Genomic DNA, 9821 nt, shown 5'->3' on the forward strand with positions numbered 1-9821 from the left:
GGGCAACATTTGTAGTAACTGTTAAATGAGAAACTATTTTGTTCTGTAAGCCTTCATCTTAAGTGAGAATAACAGCACAATTGGAAGAGCATAGTTAATGCCACTGAACTGTGCATGTAGACATTTTTGAAATGGTTTATCTTTGGCTATGTGTATTTTCAAAAAAAAAAAAGAGGTTGAGAAGTTAGAAGGTTGACATGTTGTGGGGTTGTTAACCAATGTCATAAAACAGTATGTGTACTATTGTTTCATGAGAAACTATTTGTTCTGTAAGCTTTCACCTGAAGTACAATAAAAAAAAAAAAAAGCAAAAAAAAAAAAACAAAACTAACTCAAAATGGATCAAAGACCTAAATATAAAATTAAAAGCAATAAAGATCACGGAAGAAAAAATAGGGACAACACTAGGAGACATAATACATGGCATAAACAGAATACAAAACATCACTATCAATGGACAAACATCAGAAGAGAAACTAGATAACTGGGAACTCCTAAAAAGGAAACCTTTTTATGCTCATCAAAAGACTTCAACAAAAGAGTAAAGAAACAACCTACAGACTGGGAAAAAAGTTTTGGCTATGACATATCCAATCAGGGTCTAATCTGTAAAATCTACAAGATACTGCAAAACCTCAACAACAAAAAGACAAATAATCCAATTAAAAAATGGGCAAAGGATATGAACACGCACTTCACCCAAGAAAACATTCAGGCAGCTACCGGATACATGAGGAAATCCTCACAATCATTAGTCATTAGAGAAATGCAAATCAAAACTACAATGAGATACCGTCTCACCTCAACAAGGCTAGCATTAATCCAAAAAACACAAAATAATAAATGTTGGGGAGGTTATGGAGAGACTGGAATACTTATACACTGTTGGTGGGAATGTAAAATGGTAAAAGCACCTGGAAATCAATTTGGTGCTTCCTTAAAAAGCTAGAAATAGGAGTACCATACGATGCAGGAATCCCGCTCCTTGTAATATATCCTAGAGAAATAAGAGCTGTCACACGAATAAATATATGCACACCCATGTACATTGCAGCACTGTTCCCAGTAGCAAAAAGAGGGAAACAACCTAGGTGACCATCAACAGATGAATGGATAAACAAATTATGGTATATACACACAATAAAGAACAATGATGAATCCACGAAACATCTCACAATATGGCTGAATCCGGAAGGCATTATGCTGAGTGAAATTAGTCAGTTGCAAAAGGACAAACATTGTATGAGACCACTACTATAAGAACTCAAGAAAAGGTTTAAACACAGAAGAAAACATTCTTTGATGGTTACGAGGGTGGGAAGGGAGGGAGAAAGGAATTCACTAACTAGATAGTAGACAAGAATTATCTTAGGTGAAGGGAAGGACAGCACACACTATAGGGGAAGTCAGCACAACTGGACTAAATCAAAAGCTGAGAAGTTTCCTGAGTACAACAAAACACTTCTAGGGACAGAGTAGCACGGGCAGGGGTCTGGGGACCATGGTTTCAGGGGACATCTAGGTCAATTAGCACAACAAAGTTTATTAAGAAAGTGTTCTACATCCCACTTTGGTGACTGGTGTCTGGGGTTTTAAAAGCTAGCGAGTGGCCATCTAAGATGCATCAATTGGTCCCAACCCACCTGGAGCAACGGAGAATGAAGAACACCAAAGACACAAGGAAAATATTAGCCCAAGAGACAGAAAGGGCCACATAAACCAGATACTCCATCAGCCTGAGACCAGAAGAACTAGATGGTGCCTGGCTACCACCGATGACTTCCCTGACAGAGAACACAACAGAGAGCTCCTGATGGAGCAGGAGAAAAGTGTGGTGCAGAACTCAAATTCACATAAAAAAAAGACTTAATGGTCTGACTGAGACTAGAGGAACCCTCGACAACATGGCCCCCAGACTCTCTGTTAACCCAGAACTAATACCATTCCCAAAGCCCACTCTTCAGACAAAGATTAGACTGGAGTATAAAACATAAAATAATACTCATGAAGAGTACGCTTCTTAGTTCAAGTAGATACATGAGACTAAATAGGCAGCTCCTGCCCACAGGCAGGATGAGAAGGTAGAAAGGGACAGGAGCTGGGTGAATGGACATGGGAAACCAGGGGTGGAAAGGGAGCGTATGCTGTCACATTATAGGCATTGCAATTAGTGTCACATAACAATATGTGTATAAATTTTTATATGACAAATTAACTTGAGCTGTAAACTTTCACCTAAAGCACAATTAAAGACAAAAAAATATAGTAGCACAGCATGATAATGATAATAACCAGTACAAAATCTAATATATAGATAATACTCTTCATTAAATGCAAAAGTGTTTAGACCTTTAGTGAATAAACTAGTGTCTTCACTTGGGCATCTTATGCATTTAATTCTTTCTCTTTTTTCTTTTTGATATCTAAATACAATAAATATTTTAAAAAGGGATTAGCTTGTTCTCATTTTCTTTTATTCTCTAAAAAATAAGTTTTGTCCCTAACCATAGATGATATATTTATACAACCATAAAAATTAGAGAAATTTCTTTGTAACATCTAGTACTCTGTTTATTCTCAGGCTGAAACATAGTGATTTTATAAAGAGATGTTCACTGACTTCAGTATCTATTCAAATCCTTTTTTAAAAAAATGTATACTATTCTTTAATTATAAACCAATTCTCCTATACTCTTTATTGTTATTATTATCATTACTATTCTTTCTCCAAGAAATCTTCATCTCTCATCCCGGATGCTATAATCACTCTACTTTCACTTTTGTTTCCTTACTAAATATTAATACTCACACTTTCTTCTTTTCTAATATAAGCATTACTAGAAATTCCACATTAGCTGAATCCACAAATTTCAATTTATGGGGTAGAACCTTTGTTATTGTTTCATTTAAGTATTTTATAATTTCCAGAATGATTTATTCTCTGAATCAAGGAAAAGAAAATGCTTGCCGACATAACTATTTTGTGTTTTAAAATGTATATTCTCTAACTGATGGGTGTTGAATTTGTATTTATATGAACTTGTTTAATTGTGTTCTTCAGATCTTCTATATGCTCATTATTATTATTATTATTATTTGGTCTACTTAATTTAAGAGTTATTGAGAGATGTTAAAATCCCAACTGAGATACGTTTGTCAATTAATCTTTGTATTGCTGTCAATTTTGCTTTATATATCTTTTAAGTCATGTGACTAGATGCATACAAGTCCAGAATCATTAAGTTGGGCTCACCAGCACCTACGCCCCCAACAGCAGTTCTGATTATCAGCTCAGCTTCCCTGGACCATGGCCAACAACATGTACACCTTCATTTACATCAAGCCTTGTGGCATCCAGCAGAACCTGGTAGGAAAGATCTTCAAGAGTTTTGAGCAGAAGGGATTCTGCTTTGTGGCAGTGAACTTCTTTAAAACATCTGAGGAGCATTTGAAGCTAGCATGGCATTGACCTGAAAGTCAGACCATCTGAAGGGCATGCACTATTGTCTGGGAAGAGCTAAATGTATCTAAGACAGACCAGGTGAGACTTTTGCATTTAAGTTGACAGGAACATCATTTATGGCAATGAGTCTCTAAAAATGTTAAGAAACATTTTCATGAGGGACTTCCCTTCTCCATTCATTGCTAAGTCGAACACAGATGAGTTTTTTCACTGTTCTTTTATGGGACAGACGTTTTCCTAGTTCACTTGTTCACTAAGAAGGTATCCTCCCTGTTCTCTCCTTATACATAGTTTTCTTTCCTGAGGATCTTAGGCTCTATGTCCCGTCACCTATACAGCTGTTACAGCAGGAAGTCCATGTCACAGGGGATCAGCAGCCGCCTTCAGGGCAGCCGCCACCTCGGCAGTCACTCATGTCTCTGATTTCCTACTCTTGTTTCTTTTTTGACCTCTGAGGATTTCCCTCACTTCTTACCTGCTCGGCCATACATTTAAATTTCTTTTTGTGTTTTATCCAACACTCTTAGGTGTTTTAAAGCAGAAGTGGTTTTTTAGGATACCTGTTTATCATTTTGCCTGAAATGTAAATTTTTCCAACTTATTTTTAAAATTCTATCAAAGTCTCGTTACGTTCCAAAAGTCTACTAGATATACTGTTAGATTTTTAAAAATACGTGGTACCAAAGAGTGTGTATGTAGTATGCTTCCATTTGTGTTTTAGTAAAAGAAGGACAAATATATATGTATGTATGTGTATTAATTAATTCATACAAATAAAATACTTCTGGAATATCTCAGTAACTGCTAACAGTAGTTGCCTCTGGAGTGAGAGAAAGGAGAACTGGAGATCTGAGGTAGGAAGACAAAGCTTTTATACTGCTTGAACATTTTACCATGTGTATATATATTATTTTTATTTTAAGAATCTATCGCAAAAATCTAAATTTTTTGGAACAGCCCTTACTTCTAGTTTTCCACTGAAAATGCATTATTCTGAATAACATATTTTATTACAAATTTCAGTCATACTACTTTAGGTTTCTACAACATTCCCTTTTAAGGAACTCATTTTAATTGCTATATTCTAACTTTCAAGCTTCACAAAGGTGAGCTTATTAAACAAGGTGCCCTAGGGTTTACCAAAGTCATGGGCAGAGATGGACATAAGCATCCTGACCTCCAATCTTTATTTGGTCACTAGGCAGTGTGGTTCTTTCCATGATATAATCTCCTATCCTCATCGGAAAGGAAATGCCCAATGTCATTAAACTTTTCGTATCTTCTTTTGTGAAAACAGGTATTTCTCCTGAAAGAATGTATCTGAAACTGAACTGATAGCAACAAAAACATGTTCAGTTTAAAATAATGATCTTCTTCTCTAAGTAAAAATTAATATTTGTTTGAATGAGTTTGCCCTATCATAGAAATAGCTCTAAAACATGCAATGAGAAAAGCTACTTTTAGAACAATATATACAGAAGGGCTCTAAGTTAAAAAATGTAAAGCCCAAACTAATGTTTGATAATAAAAACATACCTGTGTATTACTTCTTTAATTTTTTAATGTAATGTTTATTGTCTGAGTTTTGGTAAATATAGAAAAGTTTAAGGAGGAAAAAAAAATGACTCATAATACTCTCCCACAGAGAAACAATATCTGTTAGCATTCTGGTGGACTTCCTTCTAGTGTCTCTTTCTCTCTCTCCCTCCTTCCCTCCCTCCCTTTTTTCTTTCCTTCCTGCCTTTCTTCCCATCTTACATCTGTCTGTCCTGTGCTCACATGTGTGTATTACAGTTATAATTCTGTCTTATTCTCTTGGTATGATATTATAAGCATTCTTCCATGTCAATAAATATTACTTGAAAGCATCATTTTAGATGTTTAAGTAATATTCTAGTTTATGGATTGTGTAAGGGCACTCCAAAACATGGGGTGCTTGACTAATTTCAGGCCTAAATTAAATTTTATTTCAAATTAAACTGCTGCTTGACCAGTCTCAGTTTCTTTTGTTCTGAAAAGGCCATTCAGCTTCTTGTAAAAGTTTAGCTGCTCATAACACAAAAGAAGTAAGGGTCAGAATTTTTTTTAGCTTGTACTAAGAATTGTTTGTTAAAACATATTTGTCAAGAATGTTTACCCAGCTTGTCCTGGGGAAAAATACTTTGGTCAGCATGGGATTAGAAAATAGAATTGCTAGTGTTGAGATGAAGTCCTGCAATTACCTTGTAGCTCTGTAATCAAGATGAAGTAAAAACCAATTAACCAAGTCTTACTCTAATTTATTAACTCTCTCAAATCAAACTTTATTCACCCACGAAAACCTTCGCCCCGTTTCTACTGACTTCTTGTAAAATCGATAATTACGGTAGAAGTATAGCCTGTTTCTTTAAGATGAGAGGAAAAAGCAAACACACAGAAAGCTGACTCTTTGTTCCCTGGGATGTTAACTAATAGACTTGCTGATGTTCAAAAGAATGTGTTGGTCAAATATATTCCAAGAAGTTAGAAACAAGTGTTAAGTTAGAGATCGACGTAAAGAAAAGTTGTAGTTTAACAACCCTGTTTGTAACTTTTTTTTTTTTTCTGCCTTTCTGAAACTTCATTGCCTTGGAGCACCAAGTCTTTGTTTGCTCCTCCTAATAAAACCTCACTGTTCTTCCTGCAGTTGGGAACACTGCACTATCCTGCCTGGGTACTTGTGTGACTCCCACTTTCATGAAATTTTTTATCCTTCAAGAAAACTCTTTATTTTTATTTCTAGCAGAGTGTAAGTCTGGTGTTTTACTACAACAGGATCTATCATCATTTATTTAGCTATCTTCCTGTGTTTGCACATTTTCTTTCTTTCTACTATATAACTTGAAGAAAATCCCAATATGCAAAACTTGTCAGTACTTCAATCATTTCTGCTGGAAAATTTCCTAGAAGTGAAATTACTGGGTCAGGAAATGTAAATATTTTAAAGCAAACTTAAGGCCTAATTTCTCCAAAAAGTAGTTGTGTCAACTATGGTGTCAATGTACATTCCCACAAAGCACACAAATAAGAGTGTCTTCCTCATCCCGACACTGGCTATAACCCTCTTTAAAACTCTGTTCTTAATAGACACAAATACACCCACACAAATCCCTTAATTTCAATTTCTTGAATTACTAGAGATAATGAAAAAATTTGGTGTTTATTGACCATCTGTATTTCTACATTTTAAACATTTAATAACATTTTTACTTATTCCTCCAACATCAAATATTCGTTTATGAATGTGGGTGTTTCTAGCTGCTAAGATAAAGTACACAGAGCTACCACCAGAGGTCATCAGCACCCAAATTATACAGAAATGCGAAGCTTTTAAGGCTTAGATCTAAGTCAGGATCTTCGTGAATGGACAAGTTCTTTAATTCAGATTTTAGGGACTCTAAATAATTGGCTGGCCTCATAAGAACAGGGCTTCTGGTATTGACAAAAATTAAAGAGAACAAGGGACAGTCACTCTGTAACTCAGAAGGTAGGTGTCAAACAGTGGTTTACTCCTCTGCACTTCACCCATGACCCTCTGTCAGCACCCCCCGACATCTCCCATAACTTGATTCTGCTGTCTGATATACTCACCGTCAAATTTCAAAAGGAATGCAATCACATTGAGTCTGGGATGCCTTTAGGTCATTTATTCAATTGCTCTGCAAATGCTGGTTGTTGTTGTTATGTGCTGTAGAGTTGATTTTGACTCATAGCGACCCTGTAGAACAGAGTAGAACTGCCCCGTAGGGTTTCCTAGGCTGTAATCTTTACGGAAGCAGACTGCCATATCTTTCTCCTGTGAAGCAGCTGGGGGGTTCAAACTGCCAACCATTTGGTTAGCACTTCACTCCCTAATATTTAACCATAAAATGATGATTTTTTTTTTTTTTTTAACTCAATAAACATTACCTGCTAAGTGCCGCTGTCTGGGACACTGGGAATAAAACGATGTGCAAAATCAGACATGGTCCCTAGCTTCACAGAGTTCATACCTGTGATATTCATCCTAGCAGCTCTCAAGAAATTCACCCCTAGAGATGGTTTTGCCTTGAGAGATAGGAGACATCTTGTGCAGCCCACGAGGCATGTGTCCGCTGCTCTAAGGTCCAGAACACTGTCCCTGTGACTCATGGTTACATTTTAGATTGTTCTGCATATCGAGCCATCAAGCTGTCTGTGATATGTGGCTTTTTAAATTGCAATTTAAGATCTTTACAGTGTAATGTACATATACTGTACTGAGTTCAATTTATATAGAAATGTAAGCAACAAGAATGAAAAGCACCCACAGTCACAATCTTCAGAGATAGCTATTTTTAACAGAACTCTTTTTTTATCCACATATTTTTACATACAAACCTATTTGACAAATCTTTCTTGACTATCCACTATGTAGAAAGCGGAGCCCTGGTGGCTCAGTGGTTAAGAGCTCGGCTGCTAACCAAAAGATCAGCATTTGGAATACACCAGCCACTCCTTGGAAACCATATGGGGCAGTTCTACTCTGTCCTAGAAGGTTGCTCTGAGTAAGAATTGACTCGACGGCAATGGGTAGAGTTGGGTTTGGTTACATAGAAAGCATATTCCAGAGGCTGTGACATCTCTACAAATGAGTAAAGCACAATCTTTGCCCATTTCTCACTAATTTAGGAGTTTATTGCACAAAGTCTGTTTCTATCTCTTTGTGCTTTTGTTTACTTTATTGCCTTTTGGAATTTCACCAAAGAGGACATTCAAATGACCACAAACATGAAAAGATACTCTACATCATTAACCATCAGAGAGATGCAAATCAAAACTAGTGAGATACCATTTCACTCCCACTAGGATAGCTAAGATTAAGAAAACAAGAAACAGAAAATAACAAGTGTTGGCAAGGATGTGGGGAAATTGGAACTCTTATCCATTCTGGTGGGAATGCAAAATGGCATAGCTGTAGTATCAAAATGACAATAGCAACTTGAAAGATTAGATAGGAACCTTAGGGGCAGTGAGTTTATGTTAATGAGGGAGAAACAAATCAGAAAAGGAGGATGAGAATGGTTGCACAACTTGAAGAGTGTAATCGATGTCCCTGAATTGTATATGTAGAAATGTATTGGCGTATGTTTTGCTGTGAATATTCTCAATGAAAACAAAATAAAATAATTAAAAATAAATAAAAGAACACCTTCTCTGCGAAAGGAGGTTTAAGCTCTTAGCTATGCCAAAGATCTATAATGGAAGACCATGCTGAACCATCTGCCAAGCCTCTGTCTCTGATTTTCTGGCTGTCCTTTAGGTCTACCCACCAGTTACCCATTGCTGTCGAGTCGATTCCCACTCATGGCAACCCCATTTGTGTCAGAGTAGAACTGTGCTCCATAGAGTTTTCAATGGCTGTGAACTTTCAGAAGTATATTTCCAGGCCTTTCTTTCAGAGCACCTCTGAGTGAATTCAAACTGCAACCTTCCAGTTACTAGCTTAGTGCTGAATTGTCTGTGTCACCCAGGAACTTCAGGCTACCCACAGGATTGTTAAAAATATATGATGAGCCATTCTCCAAATTAGTCCACTCTAGCAAGCAGCCACAATTCCAAAGTCCCTTACTTAAAGGCAAGGCCAGGACTTGGAATGGGTTGCCAAGCAAAGCCTGTCACTAATTGGGTACCTTGTGAGAACCAGTATGATGGAGAGTGACAAGCAATAGCTAGATGTCAGAAATCTTCCTTTCTAGTCTGTGCAACTTCATGTCTAATTTGCAGTGGATGAAGGTGGAGATGAGAAGGGGGAATGTGAAGTAATAGATTACTAATGAAACTAAACATAAGACCCGATTCATTCCTTCAGAAAACATTCACCACTCACCCACACTGCAGTGAATAGAGGGTTGAGTGAGATATGATCTCCGTCCTTGAGAAGCTCATGGCACAGTAATCCAAGGATCAGAGTGTAGTGGGAAAAGTGCCATCTAAGACAGAGGTAAACCTGAGAAACTATGGAAAATGAGAAGAGGAGATCCAGGAAGGCTTATGAGGAGAAATTATACCCCAGTTGAAGTCTGAAGGAAAACAAGGAGTTAGTTTGAAAGCAAAGGGGAAAAGGCAATCCAGGCAGAGGAAACATGAGCACTGGTGTGTAGACTTGTAACATCATTATAAATTTAGGGACTTGCAGATGTGGCTGGAGCCATGGGGCCTGCAGGAAAGATTGAGGAGATAAAGTTGGAGAAGAGGACAGGGTCAGATGTTGAAGAACCTTGTGTGTTAAGCTGAAAGTCAGAATTGTATCCTGAAAGTCACTGATAACCGCTGACGGATTTTAAGCAAGAGAGTGACATGGTCTGATTTCAGAGTGATG

The sequence above is a fragment of the Trichechus manatus genome, unplaced genomic scaffold, assembly GCF_000243295.1.
Source record: "Trichechus manatus latirostris isolate Lorelei unplaced genomic scaffold, TriManLat1.0 scaffold00029, whole genome shotgun sequence".
NCBI lineage: Eukaryota > Metazoa > Chordata > Mammalia > Sirenia > Trichechidae > Trichechus > Trichechus manatus.